Raw genomic sequence first — 12,785 nt, 5'->3', positions numbered from 1 at the left:
TAGTAATGCTGGCACAGCTTACTGCAATACTGCTGTCTGTTGTAGTGGTACACCGGGTTTCCACATGTTATCACACAACGTTGCACTCCTTTAGACACGTAAGTGACCAGAGGGAGGTTCGTGACAGAACATGAGTGGCCAGGGCGTCTATAAATACTTGTATTTGTGCTTCAACTGGTCGGGGACTTCCAGCTACAGCTGATACTGTGACAGTCTGCTCTCCAGCCATCAGTCCAATGTTGGGCCAAACAATTTCGACCGCACCTGATAGTGTCAGTTACTACCCACTGGCTTCCGCTAGACCTGATTGTTGCAGGTTTTTAGCCAATGTCACTGTGTGACGACCACCTCTATGATGTCTTTGTCGAGCATTCTGGGTGACTCCAAGGAGTCCTGGGTTTGGCGCAGGGCACCTACGTAACTGAACTGCTGGTCACATCCGCTACCCTTTATGCTCGCTGGTTGCTGGCTACGCCTTCCCTGGGCTAGCACAAACACGTTGCCCGTTGCACTGCTTCTGCTGAGGCAGCGTCCCTCTGTCTAATGTGCATACATGCTGCACACAGCAACTCTACTGAGCTAGCACACAGCTGCCTGGATGATCACACACACCACCGAGCCGCCAACGAGTTTCTTCTATGGAAGTCGTGCTGAGTAAAGAATATTTATACTGAATGATCTCTTCTGACTCTTCACTCGTCGTCTTACTGGTAGAACATAGCCCACAGGTAGCGCACACCCCATTCTGAGGCAGAAGCGACCATCCTGGCCAGTGGTGGTGTCTGCATCGCCAATACCATTACTTTTGGTGTCAGAAGAAAAACCAGTAACACCGAGAGACATCATGGGACAGCGATCGGCAGCATCATTCCAACGTGGAGACTGGAAACGAACTACACGGCCGGAAAAAAATTGTACTACTGGAAATACGACGTCGATTTTAATCTGATGACGGCATATGCCACCTGGAACATAGTGGATGTACTGATAATGGCTTCAACGTCGTTCAACAACAGATATCGTAGTGGCATAATTACCCAGATTGTCATCTGTATCTACCCTTTAATATGAAATGCTCTCAGCAAGGAGGCTCATTGTCGTGCTGACGTGTGAAGCAAGCTGGCAAGCATGCCGTGGAGATGCACTTGCGCTTCTTACAGCCAACTGAACGAGTTTGAATGGGCGTCATGTTGTGGGTTTCCAAGTGACAGGATGGTCCTGTCAGAGAATTTTCACACAAGCTGGATGTGCTGCATCAGTTGTGCAATGATGCAGATGTCAGTGGTCATGTGAACATTCTCACACACGTAGATAAGTTTATGGACGTCCACACAGCACAGACGCCCACCAGGATGGTCATACTGTTATAAGGGCAGCAGTGACAGATTGTACAGTTACCATAGCACAGATAATTGGGCTTGTGAGCTCAAGTTTGTCAAAAAGAACTGTTGCGAACTGGTTATGAGCAGTAGGACTGCAGGCGCACACACCTCTGGCCCATCTTCTGTTCCCGCCACAGCTTTGAGTCTCGACTGGTGTCATCAGAGGGTCACTAGAAGATGCAGTGGTGCACCGTGGTCTATAGCGATGAAAGCAGATTCTGCGTGCACACAAGCGATGGTCTGTTGTGCGTGCCCCGTAGACCTGGTGAGCGCTGTCTTCTAGAATGCATTTGTCCAACACACACTGGCCCCATCCAAGGTCTTATAGTCTGGGTTGCGATGAGCTACAACTCTTGGTCACTTTTGGTGTTTCTGGAAGGGACACTAACCAGTGCTCGCTAAGTGCAGAATGCTGTTAGACCCGTTCTTCTGGCGTTCTTGCAAAAGGAAGGTAATGTGTTGTTCCAGCACGATAATGCTCGCCCACACGCTGTCTGCGAAGCTCAATGCTCTTTGTAAGACTTGCAGCAACTTCCCTTGCCCAGCATATTCTTGTCTCCAATCAAACACAAGTGGAATATGATGGAACGGAAAGTGACTTGTTAACCAACAGAACTACATGAGCAGGTCGAACAGGCATGGCATAACGTATTCCAGGACAATATTCCCCATCTGTACGATCGATTGGATGCCAGAGTTAGCGCCTGCGTTGCAGCCTGTAGGTGCTACACCACATACTAATATGGGTGTTTCATTGTCAACTGATACCTGGTACCTCAGAACCGCTTGTGCTATTGATCTGTAAACGTAATCATTTCATTTACTCCATATGCACTGTTGCAACAATAAATCTTGAGTGAATTGGAAACCTCTAAAAGGATGTACTACAGACAGAAACCTGATAATGGGCGTGGCAAGAAGGCACAGAGTGGACGAATAACCCACTGTTAAATGGCAAAGGGGGTTCCAGGGCACCTAAGCGAAGCTCCCAGTAATTTTTAGCAGAACTAAAACTTGTGCAGAGGCGGGATTTTGCTTAATTGGCTGAGTAAATGGAATGGAGATAAATTATCATTGGATACAGGTTCAGATATATCTATAGCAGGTTTGGACCTCATGGGAAAAAGGAGGGTGGGTGCACCATGATATAGATTATTTGGAGTGGGTGGAGGTGACCTGCATTCACTAGGATCAGCTATACTGATTTTTTCGATTAAGCCAAAACATTTCTGGGGATGTATTGATGCTTTGCCTTTTATAGGTGATGGTTACTGTGCTGTCTTAGTTTTAGATTTATTACATGAACTTCATGCTAAAATTGGCCTTGAACAGTGTGTAGTGTAACCTGATAAGACATCGTTCCATCTGGGAGAAACTTATGTCAGTGCCACACTGCCACAAGATTTAACCATACCGCAATGGGAACCAATTAGATCATGTGCAACGCCACTAAGGATTAATAAATGTGATAATGTACTGACAGGTATGGGAAAAATACTTTTGGTGAACACAGGCGCCGATTTGCCAGTAAATGTGTTGCATGTGGTTAAAGCATGGTGATCTGTATGCTGGAGTATGATACACCTATACGAACTGGGCTATGAGCAGGTAGTACCCATCCAAATAGATTACTTCAAGACTTATCGAAAGGATTGATAGTCACCAATTTGGGGGTTATGAAGGAAGGTGATTAGAGTAAATTATGAACCAAAGCATAAATAAGCCACCAATTTAACTGCACTATGGGGAACAAAATGAAACCTTGGAAGGAAAAGAAAAGATAAGAAATGGAGCGGTTGTCAGTAGAGACTAAGACTCTATTTAATTCTTATGGGTATTTGCCCGTGATCTTAGTCCCACAGCATAAAGTCCCAACTGGGACTGAAATGTAAGTGTATTGTAAACTGTACAGAATGAAAATGAATTGAGCGTATGGCATCGTTGGCCCTGAGGCCCCTATTCAGGGAAGTTCGGCCGCCAAGTAAACGTCTTATTTCATTCGACGCCACATTGGGCGACTTGCGCGCCGGTGATGAGGATGAAATGATGATGAGGACAACACAACACCCAGCCCACGAGCGAAGAAAATCTCCAACCCGGCCTGGAAGCGAACTCGGGCCCGCTAACACGGGAGGCAAGCACGTTACCATCCAGCTAAGCAGGCGGACAATATCACATCATCTACAACCAGTGATGGAAGTGTTCATTAATCAACAGCTAGAGGACGGTATTACTGAAGAAAGAACCAGTAGTTGGGGGGCATAAATGTTGATTGTTCCATAAGAAAATATAGATGACATAAAGCTTATTGGTTTTGTTGTGATTGCAGATATCTTAACATCACACAATTGGAGACACTTATCCAATACCATATATAATGGAAACTTTGGATCATTTGGGATAGTGCAGGTAAATTTACAGCCTGGATATGCAGAGTGGCTATCATGAGCTAAAAGTAGTACTGGAGGATCGGTCAAAAAAAGGATTTATTGGTCCCTTGGGACATTACCATTAGCAGTACATGCTGTTTGGATTGAAGAATGCATCAGCCACGTTTCAGTATTCGTTAGACAGAGTTTTGGGAGGGTTAAATCCGAAGCAATGTATGGTATATTTGGATGTCATAATTGTCTTTGAGAAGGACATGGAAGAACATGTGGAGCTATTTAAGCAGCTGCACACACCGCATGTGACACTCAGTATAGAGAAATAGCACCCTGCACTACAGAAAATACAATACTCAGAACATGTGATTAATCATGAGGGAGTCTGGACAAACCTTACATTAGTAAAAAATATACAGTATTTTATAACACCATGTATGACAAAGGAATTACAATTTTTTGGGCATAGCAGATTATTATAGAAAGTTTGTGCTGAAATCTGCAGAGAGAGCACGACCTCTCACTCACCTGTTGAATAAAGGTGTGAAGTTTCATTGGTCATTGGAGTGCAGAGATGAGACCAGTAACTTGAAAGAATTATTGGCAACTGACCTGGTGTTGAGTCTTAGAAATTGTGAGGAAGAATGTGTATTGCCATGTCATGCAAGCAATCATGTACTTGGCTTGGCTTGATTTAAGAAGTGAATGAAGCAGAGCATCTAGTTGCCTATGACTAATAAAGCAGAAAGAAATCAATCTGTAACAAAGAAGGAAATGCTGATCGTCATGTAAGGTCTATCATATTTTCAATGTTATTTATCTCACAGGAAATTTAAATTGATAACTGATGATACAGTATTAAAAAGGCTATTAGGTTTGAAGGATCCATCGTGTAGGTTAAGGTGATGGGCAGTGAAACTCAGTCAGTTGGATTTCGAGGTGATCCTACTGACCAGACAAAATACATGCGAATGCAGATGGCCTAAGTAGGAAGATTAATGAATTAAAATCGGTTGGTCCCACCATTGCAGAGTATCAGAAAACGCAAGCAAATAATGAAGTCTGTAATTCATTGTGCACAGCAGAGTGTTATGTAGGTAGACAAAACTTACACCTCGTGTTGTGATTCCAGCTATGCTGCAGGAGGAAGTTTTGAGAGAGGCTCAGGATCATATGCTTGCAGACATTGGGGGGACAAAGAACCACAGAATCACGTTTAGCGAAACAATATAGGTGACGGGCACAAAAAGCAGGACGTGGGGCAGCATGCAAAGAAATGTATACCATGCTCACAAAGAGCTGAATTTAGTCATCAGCGTATTCTGCTGAAAAGATTACCACAGGCCGGTAAACCATTTGAAATATTGGATTTGGGTATGTTAGGTCATTATGGACAAGCGTTGGTGAGGAATCGCTATGTACTAACAATAATAATCACTTTTCACTTTGAGTGGGAATGGTGGCTATCTCAAATCAGCAAGCCAACACATTGGCTCAGGCCATGATGGATAATTGGTTGTTGAAGTTTTGGGGTTCCAGAAATGTTTATTACAGATCAGGGTACCAGTTTCATTTCAGGCTTAACGAAGTAATTTTGTCGTTTATTACGTATTCGTAAAATAAGGACAAGCTGGTTACATCAGCAAGCAAATGAGAGAACAGATAAAGTTCATTGGACAGTAGGGGAGATCTTAAGTCATTGTGTCAACAACCACCATAATGATTGGGATACACCATTACCTTACGTTGTAGCAGTGTGTACTTCTAGGATTCACAGGAGTATGGCTCTGTCACCGCATGAGATAGTACATGGCCAGCAGATGTCATCACCATTCGACATAGTGGAACCTAAAGTAGGGAAGAATGAGGAAAAAGTGTGGAATTCTGTAAGAACTTCATAGAGGTTGTGGAATCAAGTACAAAGAGTGGATACAAAGGCCCCGGAACGTCAGGAATGGTTGTGACAGTGGAATGTTGCGTCGCCTAAATACTAGGTAGTGCTGTGGGTGATGTTAAAGAAAAGCCGAAAAGGCTCTTCACTTGTTACCAGAGTCTATACCAAGGAATCAAGATGATCTTTTTGGTGAACGTGAAGCTGCAACTTCATACTCCAACAACAGTCATTGCTGGGTGAATCTGACTCTTTCAGGAAAAGCTAGACTCTTTATTGCAATTACTGGTGTCAGTCCCAAAAAAGAAGGTAGGAGTTAAGAAGGACAAGATGGCACAACAAGCTGAGCAGACTAATCCTTTGCAGCCAATGCATACATTGCCTTACGCATTACGACCTAGAGTTAGGATGATATGAAAGTGAAGCCACTAAAGACTTTTGTAGTTTTATTAGGTGCGTTCCTCTGGAAAGGGTTCTGTTTAGTGACATTTTTATTTATATGTATATGTAGTTCGTCCGCAGCTCGTGGTCTCGCAGTAGCGTTCTCGCTTCCCGAGCACGGGGTCCCGGGTTCGATTCCCGGCGGGGTCAAGTATTTTTCCTACCTCGAGATGACTGGGTGTTGTTGTGTTGTCTTCATCACCATCATTCATCCCCATTACGGACGGAGGAAGGCAATGGCAAACCACCTCCACTAGGACCTTGCCTAGTAAGGCGGTACGGGTCTACCGCGTCGCTCCCCTACGCTCTGTAAGGGAGTATGGGACTCATCGTCATCATCATCATCATATGTAGTTCGCTTGAGAATGAACTAAAGTCATGGAGAGTTGCGGTGGCTGCACCACTGTTGGCATGCTGATTAACAGTTGGGTGATGTCGACAGGCGGCCAGTAACAATGTTAATCAGGAGGTTGTCAAGCGTGGATGAATTTAATTCTCGTGGTACATTAACAATTAATTGGAGGATATTACATGGGCTTGTTTATTTGAATTGATTCTGGTGTCTTAGTAGCTTTAGGGAAATCATAGTAGTTTTCGTGTGCAGCGATTATTGCACATGCTCTTTTCATGGTGGTCCGAACTGTCATAGAGATATGCGACACAGGGCTGTTTCTGGGGGGAACAGAATGCTTCGAACTATGGGGCAATTGGGTACTACTGGATGGAACTCAGTGTGACATTTTTGGGCCAACTTTTTGACTTACAGCAGTTCTAACTCTAAAGAATCTTCTGCTGTAGTTGCCTGATAATCCTTTAGTAGTACTGCAAGCTAGGAACCTGACATACCTGAAAGTATCCTAGATGCCATCGTACAGAGTTCTCTCGATAGCTTGTAGCTGCACAGAATTGGCGCACTAGTATGGAACAGATGCTCCAAAACATTCAACAACACCACAGCAAGTACCAGCACAGGATCATGGTAATAGAAATGTCATCGCTGAGTAACATCATACTCCTGGCCCTCTCTTGTATGCCCTATTTCCGTCAGTGGTGAAGGGCCATCCAGCCACCCACACTTCCAGTCCTTGACATATCAATGCAATGGGTCGATCAAAAGGTTTAAATAATTGTGAATGTAACACTCCGCTGCAGAGTGAAAATTTCATTCTGGAATTGTGAATGTACCAGCCACCATGCACCATATGACAGAGTCAAGAGAGGACAGTCAGTGTAGAAACTGTAAAGAAGAATTTAAGGGAAGAAGCATCACAAGATCGAGAGAGAATATAAACACAATTATCTAAACCCCGTCTGAACAGGTCTTGGAAGACCCTAACGGTACTGACCGACAGTCGTGTCATCCTCGGCCTATAGGTATGATTGGGTGCGGATATGGAGGGGCGTATGGTCAGCACACCGCTCACCTGGCTGTTGTCAGTTTTCGTGACCAGAGCCGCTATTTCTCAGTCAAGTAACTCCCTAATTTGCCTCGCAAGGGCTGAGTGCACCCCGCTTGCCAATAACACTTGGCAGACCAGACGGTCACCCATCCAAGTGCAAGTCAAGTCCAACAGCACTTAACTTCAATGATCAAATGTGAAGCGGTGTTACCACTGCGGCAAGGCCGTTGTCATACAAACATAATACATCTATGTCTATATCTACGTGTTTACTCAACTATTTACAATAAAGTACCTGGCAGAGTGTTCAATGAACCACCTTCATGCTGTCTCTCTACCGTTCCACTCTCGAACGAGCACTTAATTTTTTCTCAGCGAGCCTTGATTTCTCTTATTTTATCGTGATGATCATTTCTCCCTACGTAGGTGGGTGCCAACAGAATGTTTTCGCAATCGGAGGACAAAAATGACGATTGGATTTTCATGAGAAGATCCTATCGCAACCAAAAACGCCTTTGTTTTAATGATTGTCACTCCAATTTACGTGTCATGTCTGTGGCACTATCTCCCATATTTCGTAACAATACAAAATGAGTTGCCCTTCGAACTCTTTCGACATCATCCGTCAGTCCCACATGATGCAGATCCCATACTGCACAGCAATACTCCAGGATAGGGAGGACAAGCGTGGTGTAAGCAGTATAGTATACTTGTTGCACCTTCTAAGTGTTCTGTCAATGAATCACAGTCTCTGATTTGCTGTAGGCACAACATAATCTATGCGATCGTTGCAATTTAGGTTATTTGTAATTGTAATCCCTAAGTATTTAGTTGAATTTACAGCCTTCAGACTTGTGTGAATATCACGTAATCGAAATTTAGCTGATTTCTTTTAGTATTCATGTGCATAACTTCAAGCTTTTCTTTATTCACGGTCAATTGCCACTTTTGGCACCGTACAGATACCTTATCTAAATCATTTTGCAAATTCGTTTTGGTCATCTGATGACTTTACAAGACGGTAAATGACAGCATCATCTTCAATCAATCTAAGATGGTTACTCAGATTGTCTCCTATGTCGTTAATACAGATCATGAACAGTACATCTACATGACTACTCTGCAATTCACACTCAAGTGCTTGGCAGAGGGTTCATCGAACCACAATCATACTATCTCTCTACCATTCCACTCCCGAACAGCGCGCGGGAAAAACGAACACCTAAACCTTTCTGTTCGAGCTCTGATTTCTATTATTTTATTTTGATGATCATTCCTACCTATGTAGGTTGGGCTCAACAAAATATTTTGGTCTATAACGCTTCGTTGGGTAACGCCGGATATTATTTTTGTTTTACTCAATGATTCTGTCTACTACTACGAACTGTGGTCTTTCTGACTGGAAATCACGAATCCAGTCGCACAACTGTGGTGATATTCCATAGGCACGCAGTTTGGTTATAAGATACTTGTGAGGAACTACAACCCCATACGTATAATTCCCGTATGGATCATGAGGACTACATCAAACTAATTACGGTAGGTGCAGGGGCGGTTAAGCATTCTTTCCGCGCTCCTGACGTGAATGGAACGGGAAAAAGCACTTACAGCTGGTAAAAGTGGAATTTCCATCTGCCATGCACTTCATACTGGGAGTTTTGGGTGGAAGGTTTGTTATATGTGAATTGTTTCATGTGGAACCTTCATTGCAGTTGCATTATACGTTTTACATCTGTTTGTCAGCAATCTGAGTGAGGTGCTTTTATGGTGAAAAAATAAAAGTCCCTGTGTGACAGACTTCATTGTCCTCGTTATTGGCACCCAGGATGCCTTAAGGCAGTGATTCCCAACCTTTGTTAGACCATTACCCTTGAGTGCAATTAAACATTAGGTAGTACCCCTCCCCCCCCCCCCCCTGCTGTCTGTGCCCCTCCCCCTTACCCTATATTGTCACCAACTTTAGCACCTAACTAAATGTAGAATGAAAGAATGTTCTTGGAATACTATTATTTTTAAAATGATGAAAGATGAATGATATCTAGTTTGTGTGTGTGTGTGTGTGTGTTAGTTACAATGAATTACGAAGGAATTCATAGTGCATCGCAAGTACTACCCACAACTCCTTCCGAGACAAGAAAGCTAACTATCCACATTGAGGTTCAAAATGGCTCTGAGCACTATGTGACTTAACTTCTGAGGTCATCAGTCGCCTAGAACTTAGAACTACTTAAACCTCACTAACCTAAGGACATCACACACATCCATGCTCGAGGCACGATTCGAACCTGCGACCGTAGCGGTCACTCGGCTCCAGACTGTAGCGCCTAGAACCGCACGGCCACTCCGGCCGGCCCCCCACGTTGAGGGTAGACAACTGTTACAAATCATTCTTCCCCTGAGTTACACCTCTCCACTGCGGTACTTGCTTTACCTGCACACTGCAGCCTCTTTTAAAATAAACCAAGTTAAAATGTGTGCAGTGTACTTACTGTTCCTAAATCATTTGATTGCTACTCACCTTAGCCCTATGTCTGAACTGGTAGAAACTGAAAGACTTGAGGCTTTTGATGCTTCTTATCTGACTATAGCCACTAATAGTAATAATAATAATACTATGTACAGCACTATAGTTGCTCTTATGTATTACTGCTGTGTCGTGCTGTCAATTAAGTCATTTATCTGTTTTGAAGCGAGTAATGGAGAAAAATGGTTCAAATGGCTCTGAGCACTATGGGACTCAACTGCTGTGGTCATCAGTCCCCTAGAACTTAGAACTACTTAAACCTAACTAACCTAAGGACATCACACACATCCATGCCCGAGGCAGGATTCGAACCTGCGACCGTAGCAGTCGCACTGTTCCGGACTGCGCGCCTAGAACCACGAGACCACCGCGGCCGGCGTAATGGAGCAATTTTTGGACTACTGCAGGCACTATTTATAATTTGGAGAAGACATTTTCTTGAGATATTTAGTATATGTTACGTATATGTCTCACTTTTATCATGAGCGATATAAGGAATAAAGCACAAAATATGTGTGTAGTGGGCGATCTGTTAGGAAGCTGAAACCTCCATCGCTTTAATGGTACTAATTGAGAAAAAGTACTTATTGATAACTTATATAATCAGTATTAGTCTCACAAAATATTGATAATAGTAACGATATTTTGAAAATAATTTAGCTTCGTGACTGAAACAGAAACGAATCATTTAGTTTTTACCCATAAAAAAATGTCATTTTTCTCCTCAGGTGTTAATTACCCTCAGATTGCCTTAAGGCAACTACGAAGAGGCTCGCCTACTGTTCAGCGTCTCGATGAGGACTGTGTCTGCGCATCGTGGCAGCAAGTCTGCAAGCGAAACGCTCAATGAATAAAAACGTCTCGAATGGCTCTGATTCGGACAAGTGCTCGAAGTACTAGCACCCCGAGGGTTCCTCATAAACTTTACTATGTATAAAGATAATAAGCATAATAATTTCATGTAGCTCAACGGCTTGGTGCGAAGTCTGCCTATCGGACGCCTCTTCAACGAGTCGCGTGTCGCTTTCCAACAGGGGAAAGGGGACCTGCAGCTTAACGTGGAATTTTAACCACGTGTTGTTTCCAGCGATGCCTCATCCTGTTGAGAGATGAAGGCTAGGCTAAAACGAAGACTGAAAGATCTGTGTTTTGACCAAGATTCGATACTGCGACATCTCGGTTGTTAGGCACTCACTTTAGAATACTGTTTCTCCTTAGCAACAATAATGTCCTCAGCAAATCAAAGTTTGGGTTTCAGAAGGATTACTCTACTGAGAATGCCCCTTACATGTTCACTCACCAGATTTTACAAGCATTAAATAATAACATAGCACTGGTTGGTAATTTCGGCGATCTATCTAAGGCATTTGACTGTGTGACTCACAGTATTTTCCTAGATAAACTGGTTTTATGGGAATGATGATGTCATGTCTAACGAAAAGAATGCGGAAATTTGTACTTAGTAATTCAACCAATATAGTATGAGGACATAGTTCTGACCGGCGAGAAATCACGTATGGTTTCCCCAAGACTCAATCTAGGGTTCAGTATCGCTCCTTATATGTGTAAAAGACCTTCCATGTTATATACAAAAAGCAAAATTAGTCCTTTTTGCAAACGACACTAGTATTGTTGTCAGTCAAAGCATACATACAGAAACAGAAGAAATGGTAAACAAGGTTCTTAAAAGTATTAAGTTGGAGATTTTCTCCCCCTGTAGACTGGGTGTTGTGCTGTGCTCATCACCACTTCATCATCACCGACACGCAAGTCGCCCAGTGTGGCGTCACCTAAAATAAGACTTACACATGGTGGCCAAACTTCTTTAGGTTGGGCCTCCCAGCCAACAATGGCACACGATATTTTTTCCTAAGACCCTCAAAAACCTTAAATTATTCATCCAAATATATGGAAATGTATGGTGAAATGCTGCATTTGATAGGTCTGCATAAGAAAGCAAATGAAGAACGGATAAGCCAAAGCAGTGTGAAATACAAAACCATTATAAGGCCTATATTAGATGATGAAAAAAACATCGGTGATGATACTGACGCTCAAAATAAAACAGTGAAGAATCAATTACCGCAGCGTGTATACTATGACCATCCCAATGAACTAACAGATCGGCTACCACCACTCATGGCATCAGCTGCTGGTGGTAATACTGCTCATTCCAATAAAGTTGTTCCAGTAATTTCAAAAGTTAGAGAGAGACAGGTATAATCGAGGAGTTACTTGATAAATTAAGCTGATTACTGTGTTATATTGTTGACTGCCTTTACATAAACATATGGCTTGCCTTTTTATGGGTTCATATACATTTTATTTTATCTGTTGTAATTTCATGTACTGACACATTCCATGACCTTGGAGAATTGCTCCTCAATTTGTTCCTACGGAACTAGACGTATAAAACAAAACAAAACAAAAATCGAATAATTTTGTAGACAATAGCCCGAGACCTGCACAAACCCTCATAAACAAATAACGATTAAATTTTTGGATGACTGTGGCAGGCAGAGCTTGTAGACATGAGGGCATATTAACACATAACTAATGGTTTCAAGTATATTTTAACGGTAACGCCCAGGAAAATTTAGAGCATTATCTGTAAAAATAAAAATGGGGGGGGGGGGGGGGGGAGAGATGTAGCAGAGGCGTTTAACAGTTTCTAGCAGACAGGAATGAACTGATGTCCGAACAACCTTGAAACAGACAATGGCAGCGAGTTTTGCAATGGGTATTTCAAGACCATGATTAAGC

This window comes from Schistocerca piceifrons, chromosome X (assembly GCF_021461385.2).
Source record: "Schistocerca piceifrons isolate TAMUIC-IGC-003096 chromosome X, iqSchPice1.1, whole genome shotgun sequence".
In the NCBI taxonomy this organism is placed as follows: domain Eukaryota; kingdom Metazoa; phylum Arthropoda; class Insecta; order Orthoptera; family Acrididae; genus Schistocerca; species Schistocerca piceifrons.
The sequence above is the reverse complement of the archived record's forward strand: the minus strand, read 5'-3'. Positions refer to the sequence as shown.